This window comes from Pongo abelii, chromosome 5, assembly GCF_028885655.2.
Source record: "Pongo abelii isolate AG06213 chromosome 5, NHGRI_mPonAbe1-v2.0_pri, whole genome shotgun sequence".
NCBI classification, from domain to species: Eukaryota; Metazoa; Chordata; class Mammalia; order Primates; family Hominidae; genus Pongo; species Pongo abelii.
Window position 1 is genome coordinate 22,127,870 of NC_071990.2, and position 23,133 is coordinate 22,151,002.

Genomic DNA, 23,133 nt, shown 5'->3' on the forward strand with positions numbered 1-23,133 from the left:
GCGATTACAGGCGTGAGCCACTGCGCCCAGCCTGTATTTTATTTCTGGTTAGCTCAGGACAGTGAGTCATTACTGCTGGGTACAGATGTGAAGTGCACATGATTTCTCTAACACTGCTATGGGAACAAATGGGGCTAACTGTGGCTGCTCCAGAGAGGTACAGTTTTTAGGGCACTGAGACTGTTGAAAAAGAAAATGACCAGTGATACATGTGTAGGTAGCTGGAGTGGGTGGCCCTCATCACTTCCATGTCACTATATACCCTGCATTTCTGTCTTTCCCTTGGTAATTTGCAGATTTATTGAGACAAATATTTTCAACTAAGTAATTCTCACATCCTAACATGTGTAATGAAATTCCTACTTGTAGAGTTACTATGTAATCTTAGTAACCATTGGAAGCATGGAAAAAATTGATTTGGAAACCCTGAAAGCCCTAAGATAATAAAAATCATACAGCACTGAACTTGCCTAGGTGTATTATAATTGCATTTGTCTGTCTCCCCCCACCCCCATACTGTGATTTCATTAAGAGCAGGGACAAATTTTAAATTTCCAGATTTTAAATTTCATAGTTTGTTATGGCAGAAGTATTCAATAAAGGATAGTTGAATGAAGAAAATGATGAATGAAGTTTAATGAAACATCAAGATCTCTCTATTTTGTTATCTTTACCAAAATCATTACATTTTTTTGCTTAGGTAAGTGGCAGGAATTTATATTTATATTTCTCTTTTTTTGTATTTACTGATACTGTCAAGGAACTATGATATTAGTAATGAAAAGAATGCTGGAATAATAATACCAATACCTGAGTTTAAATTTCGGTGTCACCTCCTCGAGCCTTCCTTTCATCTGTAAAATGGGCTAATAATATTTACCCCATATAAGTGTTATTTCACAGTTATCTTTCTTTATTCAGGAAACTCTTGAAAATCTCCCATAATCCTAAACTGCCTAGCTAATATAGTAAGGATACAATTTTGAAACATTTCATGATGTTTAAAAAAAAAAATCCCTGTAAATCTTGCTCTGCAGGTGCCATGCTCATGGATGGGGGATCGAGAGCCTCTATTGCTTTAGGAGTAGGGCAGGGACAGCCTAGATTCTAGAACAAATGTGCCCTGGCAGCCGTTGGAGAAGTTCTTATAAAAACCAGGATTTGTTGAAAATTCTAAAGCTTACATTTAAATATTAAGAAGAAACCCTTAGGATCTGAGACAGGATCTTGTGTAAAGTGAGATGCAACCACATAGGAAAGGAAGATCCTTCCGGTAGGTCAAAGTGATGCTTGAGGAGAGATTGAGGATGGCGATCAAGAACAAGGTGATTAAAAACAACACGAAACACTTTGGAAGGTTGAGGAGGGACAGGCAGAGGAGGCCGTATCTCCCTGATCCTCTGGAACCCTGGGGGAGTGCCTTTTGAGAATCTCCAAATCACCTTGGCACAGGTAGTAGAGTTGAAAAGTGGCCTGTTGAAGAAAAAGCCATTCTACTCACGTCTTTTCCAGGTACCTCATGTCTTAAAATTGAGCCAGATATTCTGGAGAGACAGATGATGAAGTGACCTTATAAGTAGGCATCAGCACACCTTGCAGGGTCCCGGTAGCTCAAAGCAAGGAAATCGGTGGCAGAGATTACAGGGTGCCCCTCTCCAAGCTGGGGTCACAGCTGAGTCTGAGTGTCAGATAGAGCTGAGATGAGGAGTCTAGTCAATCAGGGGAGATGGCCACAAGCAGGCATTGTTTGGTGCCTATGACAAGAGGACCATCCCAGACACTTCAGAAACAGTTACAGTGAAGTTAGAAGCCAACACCCACCAGCGACCAGGCAAGATTAGCTGTGCCTTACTCAGACTTTAGCAGCCCACCCAAGAAGAGCAGTGATGAGAGCAGATGTTCTTTTACCACCACAGCATTACATACGCTTCCTCTGAGGAGGTGCTAGCATGCCAGAAGGAGAGGGAAGAGAGAAAACAACCCGAAAGACTGAAAATCTGCCCCAAATTGACTATTTTCCAGAGAACCCGAGTGATACCAAATGAACCAGCTTAAAATGTTTGTTTTGTTTTGCATTTTTATCACCAAGGGAGAATGGAGACTTGTGAGCGACATGAAGTTAGTTATGTGACGGGAAACACCATTTTTTAAAAAATTATTTTTTGCACATCTGTATTATAATGAATACATTTCCAATCAGCCACACTAGTGCGTCTTTCTCTCTTTTTAACTTGCAGATGTATAGTGTTCTCATTTATAATGTATGTGTTTGGAGCATTTTATGGTGTACAGAATGCTTTCTTTCCCATACGCCCTCTCATCTGTTCCTTACCATAACACAATGGGGTAATGTCAATATTATTATGCTTATGTTTCAGGAAGTTGAAGATTTGTCCAGGAGCAGATAGCTGAAGAGAGAGAGAGAGAAGAGAGAAAGGCTTACAGCTCAGGTCCTCTCTCCATGCTTAGGAACCACTACAAATGCTACTGCCTTGAGTCTCATTTTGTTTCCCTCTGGAAACCACATGTGTACTTTGTTTGCAACAGTATGGGTATGGATGTTTTGTTAGTTCTTACACATTTATTTTAAAATTTAAAGAAATAGTGCCATAAAGCTTTATCAGGATGTATTTAAAATGAAAATAGTCTCTTGTTATCTAGCATGCAACTGATTCTTTTGATTTGGTTTGGTTAGTCAGAATCTTACCAGAAGTCTGTCCAGGTGATAGTTGAGAGCATCAAAACCAACCAAAATAAAACAAAAACAATAGCCTATGGCAAACTCATTCTGATCATTTCACATCCTAGAGAAAAGTGCAGAGAAACAAAAATGAGTCAATATTTTATAAATTCAGGGTCAATATTGTATGCAATGTCAATAGTGTATGAGTTCCAAAGGATTTGTGTCACTGTGACATTAGAAATGATCCATTTTTATTCGATGTATAGTAGATCGGGCCATATAATGGCCAATAAATAAATAAATAAGTAAAACCCCCACACCAGAATACAAAGGATAGAGAGCAAACGTATTTCATACAATTGCAAACCACTTGTGGGCTTCAATACAAAGTAATAGAGACCATCTCTTCTCTTTGGCTTTCCATTCATTTTTAGCATTAGTGAATTTATGGCCTGTGCTCTTGACCTTGAGCCCTAAGAGGTGTGTGTCTTTGCCATGCCTCCATGGCTACATTTTAGGAGAGTGAGTGTGCATTATATGTCCATAACCCAGATCTTAGATAGTAGAGGGGTGCTGTTATAATTTGTGGAGAGAGGCTATAATTTGGTGCTCAGGGATTACCTCCTTTGTGTATGTTTGCCTACTGCATGCTACCATTTATTGTAAGCTTTTCATTCATGATCTTCGTTCTAGTTGAGTCTGTGGAGCTATTGGTCATGAGTATAGAAATAGATCTACAGGGTTTTCTTGAATGGCATTTTTCATTGCTAATGTGTTTTGTGACCAGCCAGGTTTATGGATAAACCCAGTTTTTGTGTTTCTCTGAGAGGCATGCATCAAAGCAGTTTTTCCTCTTCACTTAGGAATTTTAATTTTCCTTCAGGGTTCAGTGGGCCATTTAGTACCTCCATTATCTCATAACTCATTCTTACTATTTAAATGACTTTTTTTAAATTATGTTAGCATGTTGGCCCTTTTATTTAACTTTTATTTTCAAAGTCAGACCAAACAAACCATCAGAGTGCTGTAAATTTACACCTTACATTTGTTTGGAATTCTTTTTATATTCATATTTTTAGAGTCTTCATATGCAAGCAGAAATTTTCCATCCCCTCTCCACTGATCACCATTGAGGACAGGGCATGAAATGGGCAAACCCATGCTTTTGTGTGCCTGTAATGGCTAGCCTCTTTGTTACACACTTTATATTGGTCATTATCTGATAGAATTCCAACAAATGAAAACATGCCCATGTTAAAGAAATTAAATCTCCTTATCCATCACCTTAGAAAAATGACAACACAGCATGTATATAATTTAAAATGACTTGTTGGAATATGTATTGCTAGATTGGGAGAACATTTCTACTGATAAGAAGCTCCTTTGATTTATCAAAGTTTTCCATATTATTTGTTAATTAACTCCATGTCCTTAATATCCACAGCTCATTTTTCCTATGATAATGACTCCATTGTGCAACATATAAATATAATGAAAAATATCCCTACCTGTATTAAAAATTGAGAAACCTCAATTACTTCACACGCATTGTATTTTGTAGTCAGCTCAGGACTGTAGTTATATAACTTCGGTTATTATTGCTGGAGCAACAAGATAAGAGAGTCATTGAAACATTGCACAAGAGAATGCAATGGACCAGGATGGTAATGTTGTCCTTGTAATAAGCCTACTCCTGCCATTGCTGTTAGATGAAGGTTTTCTTTTTCTAAGTGTTATATAATTATATGCAATTATTTTTGTCGTTTGGTTTTCCTATTATCTTTTTCCTCCTCTTTTTGGTACGAAAATGACATTAACTGGAAAATATAAACCAATAAGATTTGAGCTATTTAATATGTTAAAGAGAATTTGCCAGGTTTCAAATTATTTCCTCATTTGGATCTAGTGTGCAGCACTTACTGATAAGAATTCTCTAACACATGTCTATTTAAAAGTATTAAAAGTATTGTGTACACATTTCAGCAAATTTTCGCAAAAGGGTGTCTTCTGATGGGGAAGTGACTGTTCCTTTCTTTTGCCATTTCCCAGTCTTAAACCCTTGTTTTTACATCAAGCTCCTTTGTTAAGGATTCAACATAAAAGTCTTTGATATTATTGAGTCCATCTCTGACTCATTATTAGCCAACACTTGGTGTCTGGCTGGCAGCTTTTCCGTAAGTGGCAAGGTCAGCCTCATACAGTATTGCACAGCCTTTCCCATTCCTTTTGCGTCAGTGAGAATCAAATGATTCAACAGTGAAAAGCAAACTCTTGGACTGGAATAGCAAGATGACCCATCTCTAAACAAAGCAAACTGACTAGGATTCTCTCATGCTTAACATGCATCTTACTGGTTCTTTATGAAGAGCTTTCTCTTGGTAAGAGTACTCTTTAATATTTGTCTTTACTGCAGGTAATCAGGATCTGTAATTCATGATTTCTCTCCTCAGTTAACAAGGCTATGGAATATTTCAAAGCAACTCAGGGTCAGCATGGTATAGTGGAGAAGGCATTGAGTCAATAGATGCGTCTACCATCTGGGTGCTCATTGAGAGAGAGGCCTGTTACCTTCTCTTAGTCTATAACTTCATCTGTAAAATGGAAATAATCTTACCTGCTTCACAAGGTTGATGCAAAAGTGAATGTGTATAAAATGACTTGGTAAAATGTAAAACCCTATTCATATATAAGGGACTGCTATCCTTTTAAGAAGCAGAAGTGTTTGCTATCATCATTTGAGAGAAGTTGAGAATACTGGAACCTTTTAAAAATTGCAGCATAATGTCTTGGAGTGATTTGTTAAATATTGGCTTAAACTAGTAGGATTTTCCTTTTTTCTTTTTCTTTTTTTGAGACAAGTTCTCGCTCTATCACGTAGGCTGGAATGCAGTGGTGTTGGTGTGATAAGGGTCAGTGCAGTCTCAACCTCCTGGGCTCAAGTGATCCTCTTGCCTCAGCCTTTTGAGTAGCTGGGACCACAGGTGTGTGCCACTGTACCTGGCTAATTTTTGTAGTTTTTGTAGAGCTGGAGTCTCACCATGTTGCTCAGGCTGGTCTCAAACTCTTGGGTTCAAGTGATCCTCCTGCCTTGGCTTCTCAAGGTGTTAGGATTACAGGCGTGAGCCACCATGCCCAGCCAACTAATGGGATTTTCAGTAGTCAAATTGTAGCATTTTTCTTAGTCTTTGGCTCTGTAAGGTTATCATGCTATATTGGAAAATCTTCTTTCTTTGACCACAAAATTTAAAATGAAACTGGATTTGAGTTAGCTAGTACTCCTTCAGTAAATTGTGTGTATTTCCTTTTAAGTAATTTGTTTCTTCCAATTGTTTCATCTTTATCATTCATTCTCTTTCCTCAGTCCTTTATTCGCTGCTGAGGGGAAGCAATGAAGAATTTCCTTTGACTCTGCCCAGTTTTTTATGGACACAAACAAACCTTTTTTTTTTTTTTTTTTTTTTTTTTTTTAAAGAGGCAGGTGTTAATTCAAAGGAAATATAATATATTTTTTTAACCTAGTGGTGGGTGTGCCAATTAAGGAACTTGTAAGTAAAAGTTGAACTTTGGAGCTAAAACGATTGTTGGGACTCATCATCTTCATAATGAAAGTCTTTGCAATTATAATTTCATTTGGCAAAGATGAAGTTGTACCCTTGGGAGATGCCTTGCCAAATCTTTATCCATAATTCTGAATTGATTCCAGCCAGACTTTGTTTTCAGAAAACTACTTCATATCCTTTCTTTACGGTGTGTGCCCTTAACCTCAAGAATTCAGTTTGTGAACACTGAAACAGTGTTCACAGAAAGTGTTTGGAGAAGAGCGCCTTTTAAAAATTACAGTCATTAAGGTATAATGCCATATGGGCTCAAGGGGTGGCAGAGATGCTGAGCGGCTTCTTGTTCATTAAGACTGAAATATTTATATGAGCAGTAATAATAACAGCATATTTCAGAGTCTGTGTGGTATGAAATTGAGCAGCGATGCAATTAGATAATATTGACAGCCCCTATTGTAATTATGTTAATAGTAGTAAGTTCAGCTCTCCTTTTGTCTTTCATTTCCATGTGCACATGTAAGGAGAAGGCTAGAAAATATATAAATGTTGGGCAGGAGTGCTTGGCTATTTATTTATAGGACAGAGTAGCCTGAAGCTTGTGTTCCCCGGAGTTATTTTTTTTTTCTTCGAAATTAAGCAAGTCCAGTGGGTTCCCAGAGGGGACATGCAAATGCTTAGTGTTAAAGCATCCACTTGAGGATCCTGACAACCTCATAGGTCCATTCTGAGTACTTTTCTTTTGGAGCTGTGTGTTGGGATCCTACTTGACTAATACCAATACTTTTTTTTTTTAACCTTTCGAACAGATAATTTAAAGTTGTTCTCCATAGAGATGTTTTCTATGTCTAGCTGCCTATCAATCTTTCCATCTCAATGCAGAAGTATTTGATTAGTGTATTTAAAGTAATAAAGATGCCAACAGTAGTGTCACCTTGATTGATGCTAATTATAAGTCTTTAATGGTTCCTCTGCTTCGGCCACTGTCTCTGCAGATTGTGATTTTTATGGTTAAAATAGTGCCCTGCTGTCCAAAGCCTTAATCATAAATTCTGGTCTCCCTTTCTTTAATGATTTTGCATGCAGTGGTATAATCCCAGTAACATACATTATCTTCGTTAAAAGCAAGCAGTGACTTTCATAGGGGCGATTAATGCATTTATAAGGAGCTTGAGGAATCCTTGTTGGGATCGTAGCAGAGGTTATGATGATTGTGCTTCCTGGGCATTAGAATTAGCAGCAATGTTGCATAGACTGCCTGAAAATAATTGAAGATTTTTATGCAGTCCCTATTTAGCACATTAATGTTGTAAATGAGACTATAACTGCAATGGTAAAAAGGCAGGATTTGCAACCTGAAGATGCTATCAGTATGTGGCTGTCAGACCCGTGAAATGAAAAGCAAGTTAAATTATATGAGGGCTTTCCTTCTTTAGAACAGTCTTAAACAGATTTGGGGTCACTCAATTTGAAATATCTGTTGATGAAAATATCTCTTATCCTGAAGTTTTTCAGGCTGAATTTTCACAGTGCTAATATATGTTTAGTCTTTAATCTCCTTACTCAAGTCCAGAGATACAGTTTTAAATAAGAGGAAATGTGCCTAGTAATACACACATTTATGGGACTTTCAAGGTATGGATAATTTGCTTATGTAAATATATGCCCATATACACCACCCATACTAATACTTCTCTGAAATGACATATCTTATTGCAGACAAGCTTAACATAAATTAAATCGATGCTTTGCTATCTTGTAAGAGCAGTTTACTTTCACACCAATTATAATGCATAGCTTCTTGCATGTAGTGGGTATTTTAAAATAGTGCTTTAATGCTCTTATTGAAAAGACCTTGATAATTAAAAAATTGTTTTTTAAAAGCACATTAATATTGGCACACAGTATTATTATGTACCTGTTTTCTCCTATTTAATTTTACTATATTCTATGCTTACAAACTAAGCTAGATGGAACTATAATAAAATGTTAGGTGTTTATATCATATTGCTTTCCACTAGTTATTCAGTTCTAATGATAATATCATACTATAATATCCTCTGTTAGTGCTAACCACTGACATCTAGACAAAATTGTTAACTTCTAGTAAGGAGAAGATACTTTTAAAATTTTTGAACCATTTACATTTTCAAAGAAGGGAATGCTAAATTGCTTTATAGGAAGGTAGTTATTTCCCAAGTGGTACCGACTTATAGGAAGAAACCACAGACCTCAGAAGCCAAGCTTGAAAGAGTATTCGTCTTGAAATAGCATCTATTCAACATTTCTGGGGGTAGCTGTAGTTAATAATTCTGGATGATAAGCAAAAGTCTACCCAATATTTATTCTTTTGGTGGAAATTTGAGGAGATATACCCAGCTGCATAGTGGTTATTAGAAAATGCCTCAATTTACAAGCATTATATTGAGAAACTTGTGACATCTACTTTGGGTATTTACAATAATGACTTACTTGCAAAGTCTTTTATTTTACCATAATATGGTTTAAGGTAATTGTTTGAAATGTTAATCTTCAGATGTTCTGAGGTGCTCTTTTAGGTAATGGTTATCATCGGTGAGCCATTGGACATCTTTTCACCAGAGTGATAATACGGAAAACACGTACACAGAGTGTAACCTCTCCCACAGGGAACCTTTATCTTTTAGAGCGTCATTCAGACATTCTAAACATGGGCAGACCAGAAAGCGGTGTTAGAAAGCTTGCAATGGATGAGGAGGGCTGGGATTAAATGAACTAGGATTGACCGGGGAAGAAGACTGGTATGGGAGCCTATGGGATTATTAGTGGGGATCTGTATGGTAATTAATCCCATGTGAAGACAATACCTACCCTCCAATCTGTTTGTGTACTCATTCCACCATTGTCGTGCTCTACTGATTATCAATGGTGTCATTAGAAAAACCAGAGAAAGACTCTTCTGTGGGTGTCAACAATCAGCAGAGGTCTAACTAAGCATTAGAATGTCATCTTGTGTGATTCTACAATGAGAGATGCAAACTGCTTGATCAGAGGAGGTGTGAGCTGCATTGTTTAGTCTCTCTTGCTGTGTGATAATTTTCTTTTGTAGTTTTGATAAATTAACATTGGCTCATGTATTCAGCAATATTCAACAGGAATCTTTTTTTTTTTAAGCCCCAGGGCTTGTGTTTAAAAATTCAGGTTAGTTCTCAGAGGCTTTCAAAAGCATGTCTGCATCATGCTACTAATTAAGATAAGGTTATCATTTTAAGTTATACCAGGAATGCAATTAGAGCTTCTAGTGAGAACTGTAGCAATCAATTTTATACAAATTATTCAGACCTGGTAAGGTACAATACAGTTTTAATAGGACAAGTGAACATACTGTGATTTATCAGATATAATGTGAATTCAAAAGACACCTGAACACAGCATCTGTAACACATCATGTAGCCCAAGTCACTGGGACTCTAGTTCAACAGCCCTTCAGTGGGAGAGATTTAATAATATGCCTTCCATTCTCCATTGTTCAGTGACTGTTATTTTGGATTTTGAGAGGGATCTCTGTTTTTCAGTTTGAATAGTTTTCGACATGAGAAAGGATACAAAGCGCAGATGAGTGAGGCCCCTCGTTTATCTAGACTGACCCACTGCAGAGCTGTGGGTCAGTCCTACCTGTCATTCCTTTTACTTTTGTGGGACCCACAGAGTCCAGGTGACCAGCTGACAGTGTAATTAACTAATTTTTCTACACTGTCCATCTCCGCTGAGAGTATTTGGTGTTGGATAAGAAACTTACATGTCTTATCTGCGAACTGTCAGTTATTACTTATTCATTGAATGGATACCTGTTTTCTAAGGATGTATGAGGACTGCAAGGTTGAATAGCTCCTGAGGAGGCTGTAGATTTTCTTCCTAGATCACTGCAGGTCATCTGGAGCTCTCCATTAGGTCATAAATTACAGTACTTCTGGGCTTCCTTTTCTTAAACCTCTTAAAAATATCTGGAACACCTTTTTCTTCTCCCTGGTTGGCTTTTATTCCATTTGACCTATCAGCTTGTTCTACATTTTTCCATGCACCTAAATTCCTCAAATTGCAGTTGTTCATTCAATGTATATCTAGAGATTTTCCATCGTGTGCCATGCGTTGTGCTAGGTATTGGACACATCGTGGTGAAAAAGGATACTGTGCTAATATCTGTAACATATGCCTGCCTTTCCCACCTCCACCATTAAGCACGTAACATCCCTTCCCAGCACTTGTAACCTTGCCTTGTAATTTACAGAGAAGATAAATATCCTCTAGTACAATCTCCTCTATCTTCTCCTTTCTTCCATATCTGCCATTATCCGCAGCTGAAAGGTGTTTTCTTTCTGTTCTGTCTGATAGAAAGTGTCACCTCTTCTCCATTAAATTGCCATGATTAAGATAAATTTTCTTTAATGTTTCTATGCATTAATTTTTCCAATAATTTCTCTTTTTGCAATAATTTTTCTTTTCTTTTCTTTTCTTTCCTGCATAATTGTTTTCTCTCTACTTTATCTCAATCTTTCCTACTCTTCTGCTATTTCCCTTTGGCCAACAAGCAGGCTCACATTTTAGCTCAACCCTATCCAGAAACAATAAGTAAAAAATCTGTTATCTTACATCTGTTACTCATTCAAACTTCCTAGTTGCTAGTTTCTTCAAAGTGTGCCTACACAAATTCTGATTTTTCTTCTTCATGTCTTTTATTACAACAATCTGGCTTCTGGACCAGCAAATCTCTAGACCAAAACACACCAGTGGCCAAAGTTTACTTCTTACTTCACTTAGCCTCGTACTAACATTTGTTATTGCTGCATCTTTCCTACTTCTGAAAATCGGCAGCTGTCTTGAATCTATGGTGTCATTTCTTCATCCTCAATTTCTTAGGCTGAGTTGTCCTTTTTTGCTAACCCTTTTGGTGACAATGTCCCTCAGGGTTTCAACTTTAGTATTCTTCTTTACTTACTCTGTGTGAGGAGGTTCTTAAAAAAAAGAGGCTTCAAAGGTGAACTGTGAATGCCCTAAAATCATATGCTAACATATATGGTGTGGGTACCTACATTTTTCGGAGAAAAGGGTTTGTAGCTTTCATGTGATTCTCAACAGGTGCCAAAGACCAAGCTACAGCTGAAACCTCATTCTTTGAATGGTGGCATCCTCTTCCATGGTGTCCTGCTCCAAACCCTCACCTGCGTTTGTACTGTACTGTATCTCAGGCTGACACATTGCTGTTGACCTAAGTTCTTAAAGAATCTTCCGTGTCTTCTCTTTCCACACTCAGTTTTATGCCAAATTCTTTCCATTATGATTCAGAAATATAATTAGTCTGTCATGGTTTTGTCTTAGTTAGATTCCCTGTCACCTATTTCTCACCATTCTGGTCCAATCTGCACAATATCTCCAGAAATATCTTTTGATGTATCCTAAAATTAAAAAGCCTGCTCCTAGGATTTTCCCTCACTTACTATTCTTCAGTACATTCTTTCCCTTTTCCTTTACAGGTCAGGTTCCAGGTGAGAAATCACTTGAATTGTAAAAGCCTTCAATATAATTCTCCTTACTTATATCACTCTTCCTCAACTTATGAACACTTTGAACCCTTTGCAATTAGCCAAGAGAAAACTCCCCCTTCAGCCTTTAAAAGTTTGATTAAAAATCAGCTGACAAAAGACAGATTAATAGGAGAAGAGGCATACACGTTTATTAACATGCACTGGAGTCTTAACAAAATATGAGAACTCAAAGAAATGGCCAGATGGTTGACACATTTTTTTTCTTTTTCTTTTTTTTTTTTTTTTTTTTTTTTGAGATAGGGTCTCCCTCTGTTACCTTGGCTGGAGTGCAGTGGTGCTATCTTGGCTCCCTGCAGTCTCGACCTTCTGGACTCAGGTGAACCTCCTACCTCAGCCTCCTGAGTAGCTGGCACCACAGGCTCACATGACTACACCCAAATAGTTTTTTAAAAATTATTACTTGGGCCGGGCACGGTGGCTTACAGCTATAATCCCAGCACTTTGGGAGGCTGAGGTGGGCGGATCACTTGAGGTTGGGAGTTTGAGACCAGCCTGGCCAATGTAGTGAAACCCCGTTACTACTAAAAATACAAAAAAGGTAGCTGGGCGTGGTGGCATGTGCCTGTAGTCCCCAGGTATTTGGGAGGCTGAGGTGGGAGGATCACTTGAACCCAGAAGGCGGAGGTTGCTGTGAGCTGAGATTGCACCACTGCACTCCAGCCTGGGCAACAGAGTGAGACTCTGACTTGAAAAAAAAAATATATATATATGTATATATATATATATAAATAATTTGTAGAGACAGGGCCTCACTAGGTTGCCCAGGCTGGTCTCAAACTCCTGGGCTCAAGCCGTGCTCCTGCCTTGGTCTCCCAATGTGCTGGGATTACAGGCATGAACCACTGTGCCTGTACTGGTTGACACTGTCTTTTCTTTTTTTTCTTTTATTTTTTTTTGAGATGGAGTCTCACACTGTTGTCCGGGCTGGAGTGCAGTGGCATGATCTTGGCTCACTGCAGCCTCCACCTCCCAGGTTCAAGCGATTCTCCTGCCTCAGCCTCCTGAGTAGCTGGGATTACAGGCACCCGTCACCACGTCCAGCTAATTTTTTGTATTTTTAGTAGAGACAGGGTTTCACCGTGTTAGCCAGGCAGGTCTGGAACTCCTGACCTCATGATCCGCCTGCCTTGGTCTCCCAAAATGCTGGCATTACAAGTGTGAGCTACCGCGCCTAGCCTGGTTGACACTTTCATACCATCTTGAGGTTACAGAAAGAATGAAAACTTTGATGAATGAAAACTTTGATTATGGCAAAACAGGTTATGAGAGGGCAAGAAGAGCAGGCCTGGCTAGCAAGGGTGGTCTTCTTATGTAGATGAAACCTCAGAGGTAACAGCCCTCAGAGAGAATAGATGGTAAATGTTTCTTTAGACCTATAAGGTGTCAGACTCTCAGGTCATGTTTCCTAACTGCACAAGGGAGAGGTTCAGAGAAAGCATGGATGCATCCATGCCAATTTTCTCTACAGATGTAAATCTCCCCTACAGAAGACAGCTTTTCAGCTGTTCTTGTATTTCTAGCCCTTCTGAATAGCCATCTTGAAATGTGTCAAAGAAGTATGTTTTGGGGTGAAATATTTTGTTTTCCTTCACATTTCTCCAGATGTGTTATGCTGCGGTTTTCTCTCCCTGAAAGGAACCCCTCTTGTCTTGAATCTACATAGATGTTTCCTATTTATCTCCCACGATCCAGCAGAGCCATTACCCTGGTCCCAGCCAGCATTCAGCGTGGCTTCCCTCTTGTCCATAACTCTGTTGTTGCATTGACAACTATTCAATATCCTCACTTTGTTCCTATCTCTCTCTCCAACAATATGAGAGGCCAGGGAATTTGCAGCAAATTTTTGTTATCTGAGTCTCCTTAGCATTTCAAGAAGTGCATGTTGACAGATCACACACTCTGAACTTCAATTGGACATTTACTTAGATATAAAAGGCATTTTAGATCATTTTTTGGATCAAACAAATGCATCAACTTTTTCAGATTTGCTTTCTGAGTGAGACTCCAACAGCTGTGGTTAAAACTGCAGTTGCCATCCCTGAAATTCTTCCCGTAGTGCAGTCTACATAAATGTGCAACATATGTAATATATATTGTTATACATGTAATATATGTCATATATATGTATGTATATATAACATATATACACTATATATGTATATATAATATATACATATAATATATGTTATATATGTATATATGTGTGTATGTATATATGTATATATGTGTGTATATGTATATATGTGTGTATATATGTATATATGTGTGTATATATGTATATATGTGTATATATGTTATATATGTATATATGTGTGTGTATATATGTGTATATATGTGTGTATATATATGTGTGTATATATGTGTATATATGTGTGTATATATGTGTATATATGTATATATATGTGTGTATATATATGTGTGTGTATATATATATATATATAACACTCCCAGGCTGGAGTGCAGTGGCGTGATCTGGCAGAAAGTCCTGGATCTATTTTATGAAACAAGATGAACAGCATATATAAGCATATAATATATTTTCTGTGATATACTTTTTAAAGAGAAGGTAAATCTTGAGTATGTTGACAACAGCTCTGGGATAGTTGATGTGTGGCTTCAGTGGTAATTTTGTATTTTGCAACTTTTGAGCAACTTTGTGCAAGGAGAGATCTCTCCCACTCCCCCCTTCCATGGTGCTTATTCTCCTTCTTGCCCATAGTTAAGGCAACATCAGACCAAAGCAATTGATATCTCTGTTCCTTAAATTCACAGTGTCACATATTAATAAAAGTGATGGATATTTTTCTCTTTTCTGAGAGTTTGTTAGATTTGTTAAGGTAATTTATTAACAAGATGTATCCTAGGGAAATACATTTTTTCACCTATCGCTATCTTAGTAACATTTTTTGCTAATGAGGAAACTGGGTCACAGAGAGGTTAAATTACTTTCCATGGAGTTTTTGTCAGAGAACCGTTAAGTGTGATATCATTAAAAGTTACAGCAAATTTCTTCTAGAAAAAAATGTAGTGCTTAATCATCTGTATTAGTACTTTATCCTTAAGTCAACCTGGTAAATAGTTTCTAGATACAGTACAAAGCTAGAGTACAATACCTTCTGATCCATTGAGCCCTCTTCCATCTTTCCTTCTGCTCTCTGTATCATTTTTTTTTTTTCCTGAGGTGGAGTCTTGCTCTGTCGCCCAGGCTGGACTGCAGTGGTGTGATCTCAGCTCACTGCAACCTCTGCCTCCTGGGTTCAAGCGCTTCTCTTGCCTCAGCCTCCCAAGTAGCTGGGACTACAGGCATCCACCACTGTGCCCGGCTAATTTTTTTTTTTTTTTTTTGTATTTTTGGTAGAGATGGGGTTTCATCATGTTGGCCAGGCTGGTCTTGAACTCCTGGCCTCAAGTGATCCACCTGCCTCGGCCTCCCAAAGTGCTGGGATTACAGGCATGAGCCACCACACCCAGCTGCTCTCTTTGTCTTATGTAGAGAAAAATAACACAGAGATTCTTATTCATATTTTTATGAAAAATTTAAAAAGGAAACAAGATTTTTGTAAAAGGAGTAGGTGTAGAAAGAGTTAATTTTCTTTCTGACACTTCTTAACGTATGAAAGGAATTAATTATTTGGCTGTTAGGTAGATGAATTAGGTGATGGACATTCTGGTTTTTGTTGTTGTTGTTGCTGTTGGTATCTTTTCTGAATACTTAAACACTTTGGCCAGGCGTGGTGGCTCACGCCTGTAATCCCAGCACTTTGGGAGGCCGAGGTGGGCGGATCACCTGAGGTCAGAGGTCAGGAGTTCAAGACCAGCCTGGCCAACATGGTGAAACCCCGTCTCTACTAAAAATGCAAAAATTAGCTGGGTGTTGTAGTGGCCACCTGTAATACCAGCTACTCAGGATGCTGAGGTAGGAGAATTGCTTGAACCCAGGAGACGGAGGTTGCAGTGAGCCGAGATCGCACCACTGCACTCCAGCCTGGGCGACAGAGCGAGATTCTGTATCAAAACAAACAAACAAAAAGACTTATTTTCCCTTTTAAATGCTTTAATATTTGGGTTTGAATAGACAGAATTTGAATCAAAGCCATTCTCTTTTACCTGGGACTTTTGTTTTGTTTTTGTTTTTGTTTTTGCGACAGGGTCCTGCTCTATCACCCAGGCTGGAGTGCAGTGGTGCAATCATGTCTTACTGCAGCCTTGACCTCCTTGGCTCAGGTGATCCTCCCACCTCAGCCTCCTGGGTAGCTGGGACTATAGGCATGTGCCACCATGCCTGGTTAATTTTTTGTTGTTGTTGTTGAGACAGGGTTTCACTATGTTGCCCAGGCTGGTCTTGAACCCCTGGACTCAAGTGATTCACCTGCTTCAGCCTCAGGCTCCCAAAGTGCTGAGATTACAGGCACGAGCCACCGCACTGGCGTTTTAGTTCAAACTTTTACTTCAAACTTCCTTTCAGCCTACAAAGAGTCGTGTTACAAAACATCTGAATCCAAATTCTGCCTCCTTACCTTGTCATGTCTTGGCATGAGTCTATGCATTAGTCTCAGACTGATTTGATTCATGTTAGTTGTGGCCACCTCATATGTATTTTTTCTTTTGTACAAGAATGGAGCCTAGTTTTATAAATGTGATAAAATGCACTGGATTTTTTTTTCTTTTTTCTGGAAGGAATTCTGAAAGCTTCAACTGTTGTCTCCTGGAGTATATTAGAGTATAGGAATGTCTCAAGATATCTGACTTTGTCCATGAACTTCTGCAAATCCTTGATTATCGAATATCACACACCACAACTGGAAGTATGTTTTATGATCATTCATTAATCCTCTCCATTGCAAAGGCTGAGTGGCACATTTAAGAGGTTGGGGAACATGAACTGATGGGCACACTCCTTTTAACATTGCTTCATTATAAGGCAGATTGATTAGGGCCCCTGCTACTGTCCTGAAAACTGTACATGTCCTCTGGGTCCAAATTACTGTTACTCCTGTTTCACTCTGATTTTTGTTTATGACTTTTAGTACTTCCTAGGTTTTTATTCAAGATCTCATGTGAACTTTCTGTATCTTATCTTTTCTGCCTTTGTGATGCTACCAATTAGATTATAGATAGAACATCACATCTGCTTGGTGCATCCCAGAAAGGGCCCTATATACATTAATTATCCACTTTTCTGCCCCTGTTCAATCCTGATTTAGCAATAGGAATCTTATCAGATTGAAGCTTGCTGCTTTAAGCAATATCTTTGCAGAATATTTTCTTTTGGGTCTTGATTTCTATAGATGAGTCTAAAGGTGCTACCACCAGTATTAGTTCTCTGAAGGCATTTAAACAATGTTGTTAGTCTGTGGGCATGATGAGAAAGTATACCTTAATACCATAGACATTAGATTGGCCTGTTAAGAGTTAACTTGCATAAATCTGCACAAAATGGATGTGATTTATCATGAGTAATTGTTAACTCAAAATTTTCTATAAATAGAGACTCAAGAGATTACAGAACCCATAGATGCTAATCAAAGTGGACTCTGGGAAAAATCTGAGAGGCAGGACTGGAAAGTGGTTATCATTTGCTAATCAGAAACATTATCGGAGTATCGTATCCTGTTTTGAAAAGGGCTATACAAGTATAACCAGGTTAGCAACTAAGAAAATGTAGAAAAGGACAATCACAAAGGCAAATACTGTTGATGTTCATGTAAGCAAAGTCTGGTGGAGAGGAAGTCTTGAATAAAAGACTTGAACCTTACCAGCAAAACTACTGATAAATTTAGCATCTATTGTGCCAGGCGTATGCTAAAAACTTTATCTGCACTGTTCTCATAACTTCTCAAAAGGACTTTTGACCTACTGTTGCATTTTTTTCTTTCCAACTTTTGTTTTAGGTTCAGGGATCCATGTGCAGGTTTGTTACATGGGTGAATTACGGTCACTGGAGTTTGGTGTACAGATTATTTTGTCACCCAGGTAATAACCATAGTACCCAAAGGTGGTTTTTCGATCCTCATACTCCACCCTCAAATAGGCCCTGGTGTCTATGGTTCCCCTATTTGTGTCCATGTGTGCTCACTATTTAGCTCCCACATCTAAGTGAGAACATGTGGTATTTAGTTTTCTTTTCCTGCATTAATTTGCTTAGGGTAATGGCCTCCAGCCATATCCATGTTGCTGCAAAGGACATGATTTCATTGTTTTTATGGTTGCATAGTATGCCATGGTGTATATGTACTACATTTTCTTTATCCAGTCCACTGTTGATGGGCATTTATGTTGATTCCATGTCTTTGCTTTTGTGAATAGTCCTGCAGTGAACATATGTGTGCATGTGTCTTCATGGTAGAACATGTTATGTTCCTTTGGGTATATACCCAGTAATGGGACTGCTGGGTCAAATGGTAGTTCTGTTTTAAGTTCTTTGAGAAATCTTCAAACTGCTTTCCACAATGGCTGAACTAATTTACATTCCCACCAGCAGTGTATAAGTACTCTTTTTCCTCTGCAACCTCACCAGCATCTGTTATTTTTTGCCTTTTTAAAAATAGCCATTCTGATTGGTGTGAGACAATATCTTGTGGTTTTGATTTACCTTTCTACAATGTTTAGTGATGTTTAGCATTTTTCCATATGTTTGTTGGTTGTGTGTGTGTCTTCTTTTGATAAGTGCCTGTTCATGTCCTTTGCCCATTTTTTAATGGTATTGTTTTTTGCTTGTTAATTTGTTTACATTACTTATAGATCCAGGATATTAGATCTTTGTTGGGTGCATGGTTTGCAAATATTTTCTCTCATTCTGTAGGTAGTCTCTTTACTCTGTTGATAATTTATTTTGCTGTGTAGAATTAGGTCCTGTTTGTCAATTTTTGTTTTTGTCACAATTGCTTTTGGAGTCTTTATCATGAAATCTTTGTCATGGCCTATGTCCTGAATGTATTTCCTTTATCTTTTTCTAGGGTTTTTATAGTTTTAGGTTTTACATTTAAGTCTTTAATCCATCTTGAGTTAATTTTTGTACATAGTGTAAGGAAGGGGTCTAGTTTCAATCTTCTGCATATGGCTAGCCAATTATCCCAGCACCATTTATTGAATAGTGAGTCCTTTCCCCATTGCTTGTTTTTGTCAGCTTTGTTAAAGATTAGATGGTTGTAAGTGTGCTGCTTTATTTCTGGGTTCTCTGACCTGTTCCATTGGTCTGTGTGTCTGTTCTATTTTTTGTTTGTTTGCTTGTTTGTTTTACAAATACCATGCTGTTTTGGTTATTGTAGCTGTATAGTATAGTTTGAAGTTGGATAGTATAATGCCTCTGGCTTTGTTCTTTTTGCTTAGGATTGCTTTAGCTATTCAGGCTCTTTTTTGGTTCTGTATAACTTTTAGAATCTTTTTTTTTCTATTTCTTTGAAAAATGTTGTTGGTAGTTTGATAGGTATAGCATAGAATCTGTAAACTGCTTTGGGCAATATGGCCATTTTAATAATATTGATTCTTCCTATTCTTGATCATGGAATGTTTTCCATTTGCTTGTATCATCTCTGATTTCTTTCAGCAGCATTTTATAATTCTTGCTGTAGAGATTTTTCAACTCCTTGGTTAGCTGTATTCCTAGGTTTTTTTTTCTTTTTCTTTTTTTCTTAGTGCATATTGTGAATAAGATTGCATTCTCGATTTGACTTGGACATTGTTGATGTTGATGTATTGAAATGCTTCTGATGTTGTACATTGATTTTGTACCCTGAAACTTTGCTGATTTATTAGATCAAGGAATCAAGCAGCTTTTTGGCAGGGACTATGGGGTTTCCTAGGTATAAAATCATATCATCTGTGAAGAGAGACAGTTTGATTGCCTCTCTCCCTATTTGGATGCCTTTTGTTTCTTTCTCTTGCCTGATTGCTCTGGCTACGACTTCCAGTACCATGTTGAAGAGGAGTGGTGAGAGTGGGCATCCTTGTCTTGTTCTGATTCTTAAGAGGAATGCTTCCAACCTTTGCCCATTCAGTATGATGTTGGCTGTGGTTTGTCATATATGGCTCTTATTATTTTGAGGTATGTTCCTTCAATGCCTAGTTTGCTGAGGGTTTTTAACATGAAGAGATATTGTATTTTACCAAAAGACTTTCCTGCATCTATTGAGATAATCATGTGGTTTTAAATTCTATTTATGTGATAAATCACATTGATTGGTTTGCATATGTTGAAGCAACCATGCGTACCAGGAATACCTACTTGATTGTGGTGGATTAGCATTTTGATGTGGTGCTGGATTTAGTTTGGGAGCATTTTGTTGAGAATTTTTGCATCCATGTTAATCAGGGATATTGACCTGAAGCTTTCTTTTTTTGTTGTGTTTCTACCAGGTTTTAGTATCAGAATGACACTGGCCTCATTGAATGTGTTAGGGAGGAGGATTCCCTCCTTTTCAATTTTTTAGAATCTACTGTTGTATTTTGAACTGTCAAGGTTTAGTTCTAATAAATTTCTTATTACCAAGTAATTCAGTTATAAAGCTGGGATTTGAACCTAGGTTTTAGGGTTCCAAAGACTACAGTCTCACTAACTGTGCTATATAATTTTCTTGTACCAAGACTATTTGCTATAAGTAAAATAAACTTCTTATACTCCTTGAAGTACCCACTTAACACATAGAGTCATATAGCCATCAAGATAATCAAATCCCTCCTGCCACTTTGAAAACAATCCCTATATTCCTACTCTAAGTACCTGGAAGCCATTGCTCTGTCTTCTGTTCCCACCTACATTTTAAAAATGTATTTTTGTTTTAAAATTATATTTACTTGTATAAACTTAAGGGCTACAAGTGGAATTTTGTTATGTGCATTTATTGCATGGTGAAATCTTGGCTTTTAGTGTAGCCATCATCTGAATAATTTACATTCTACCCACTAAGTTATTTTTCATCACCCATCTCCTTCTGCACCCGCCTTCCTAATCTCTAATATCTATCTTTTTTTTTTTTTTCCATCTTCCCCTTATAAGTGAGAACATGCAGTATCTGACTTTCTGTTTTGGAGTTGTTTCACTTATGATAATGGCCTCTCTCGTTCCATCCATGTTGCTCCAAGACATGATTTTATTCTTGTTTTATGGCTGAATAGTATTCAATTATGTATATATACCATATTTTCTTTATCCAGTGTTGATGAACACATAGGTTGATCCCATATTGTTGCTATTGGGAATAGTGCTGTGATAAATATAAGAGTGCAGGTATCTTTTTGACACAATTTCTTTTCCTTTGGGCAGACACATGGTAGTGGGATTGCTGAACTGAGTGGTAGTTCTATCTTTGGTTCTTTGAGAAATCTCCATACTGTTTTCCATAGAGGTTTTACTACAGTGTATAAGAGTTCCCTTTTCTTCTCATCTTCGCCAACATCTGTTGTTTTTTGACTTTTTAAAATAGCCATTCTGACTAATGTAAGATAATATCATTGTGGTTTTAATTTGCATTTCTCTGATGATTAGTGATTTTGGGCATTTTTTTTCATATGCGGGTTTACCATTTGTATGTCTTCTTTTAAAAAATGTCTATTCATGTCCTTCGCCCACTTGTTAATGGGGTTGTTTTTGTTGTTGTTGAGTTGTTTGCATTCCTTGTAAATTCTGGATATTAGTTTTCTGTGAGATGCATAGTTTGTGAATATTTTCTCTCATTCTGCAGGTTGTCTGTTTGCTCTGTTGATTATTTCCTTTGCTGTGCATAAACATTTTTATTTCATTATGTCTCAGTTTTTTATTTTTGTTTTTTGTGGCTTGTGTTTTTGAGGTCTTAGTCATGAATTATTTTCTTAGACCAATGTCCAGAAGAGTTTTCCCTAGGTTTTCTTCTGGTATTTTTACAGTTTCAGGTATTACATTTAAGTTTTTAATTCCTCCTGAGTTTATTGTTGTATATGGTGAGAGATATGGGCCTATCTACATTTTTTAATGTAAGGTTTACCAATCTGTGGCTGGCTTGGCCAGGGTAAAAATATGCATTGGTCAGATTAACAAAAATACCTGGTTGAATTGACAGTTGTACATCTCATTGTAAATTAATAGATTGACATTCTGATTAGAATTTCTTTCCATGTTGTTTGCTTAGTAGGAGAGAATTAATTGACAGGTGTGTGTCTGCTTAAAAATACTCTTTTGTATAAAATAATAAAATGGCATATGCATATGTTTTTATATTTGTAGGAGGGATGAATATGATCATGGATATAAAAATATAACTAAATATTAGACTACAATGCCTTCTTTAAGTATGATTCAAATTTATATTGATAAAAATATTTATTGGTGACCAAAATCAGAAGCAAATATCCAAAATGGGATTGAGTTTAAGATTGGGTTTTGATATGGTTAGGCTTTGTGTCCCCACCCAAATCTCATCTTGAATTGTAATCCCCATAATCCCCACGTATCAAGGGACAGACCAAGCGGAAGTAATTGAAGCATACTGATAGTGAGTGAGTTCTCACGAGATCTGATGGTTTTATAAGGGGCTCTTCCACCTTCACTTGGCACTTCTCCTTCCTGCCACCTTGTGAAGAAGATAACTGCTTCCCCTTTGCCTTCCATCATGATTGTAAATTTCCTGAGACCTCCCAAGCCATGCTGAACTGTGAGTCAATTAAACCTCTTTCCTTTATAAATTACTTAGTCTTGGGTAGCTCTTTATAGCAGTGTAAAAATGGACTAATACGGGTTTGTTTCAGTAAATGTTTTGAACACAAGTTGTTCAACCAACGACTGTTTATTGAACATCTTCATCAGGCTAGAAACTGGATGAAGAGGTGGGGCATTGGATACAGTGAAAAACATTCTTAGCTGAAAAAAACAGCAAGTGCGATGTGTCCAAAGTGAGAGGAATGTGGCATATGGAGTCATGAAGGAAGGCAGGGATAGCCAAAGGGAAATAAGGAAACCAATGGGTATGAGAGCAGAGTGGAGCATAGGCAGAGCTTGGATCTATTACTGGTTTCTGTGACATGTGTTATGAAGAGTATCATTTCACTGACTGGCTCTGCCCAAATATGTTTGACCATATTTACATCCCGTCTCTCTCACTCTGGACTGCTGAAGAAGCTTACACTATCAACGTACTCTTTTTTTTTTTGAGATGGAGTTTTGTTCTTGTCGCCCAGGCTAGAATGCAATGGTGCGATCTCAGCTTACTGCAATCAATGTGCTTCTCTCATGTGTACTCAACTATTCCCTCTCAAATGAATCCTTTCCATTGACTTTAAAACTTGAATACAGCTCTCCCATCTCACCTGCAAACAAACAGCTCCTCCCTGACTCCTTTAGCTC

At 37.7% G+C, this 23,133-nt stretch overlaps 1 protein-coding gene across 19 annotated transcripts in view; it reads left to right on the forward strand.

Moving 5' to 3' along the window:
• Nucleotides 1–23,133, forward strand: part of LOC134761654 (uncharacterized) — a 985,940-nt gene that overhangs the window by 448,546 nt on the left and 514,261 nt on the right. For 13 of the 19 annotated variants that reach the window (XR_010140596.1, XR_010140599.1, XR_010140598.1 and 10 more), the window contains one exon: nucleotides 2,379–2,552. The exons of the other annotated variants lie outside the window; for them this stretch is intronic. The gene's annotated coding sequence lies outside the window, so the exon portion shown is untranslated. The remainder of the gene's footprint in view (nucleotides 1–2,378; nucleotides 2,553–23,133) is intronic. 19 annotated transcript variants of the gene reach the window in all.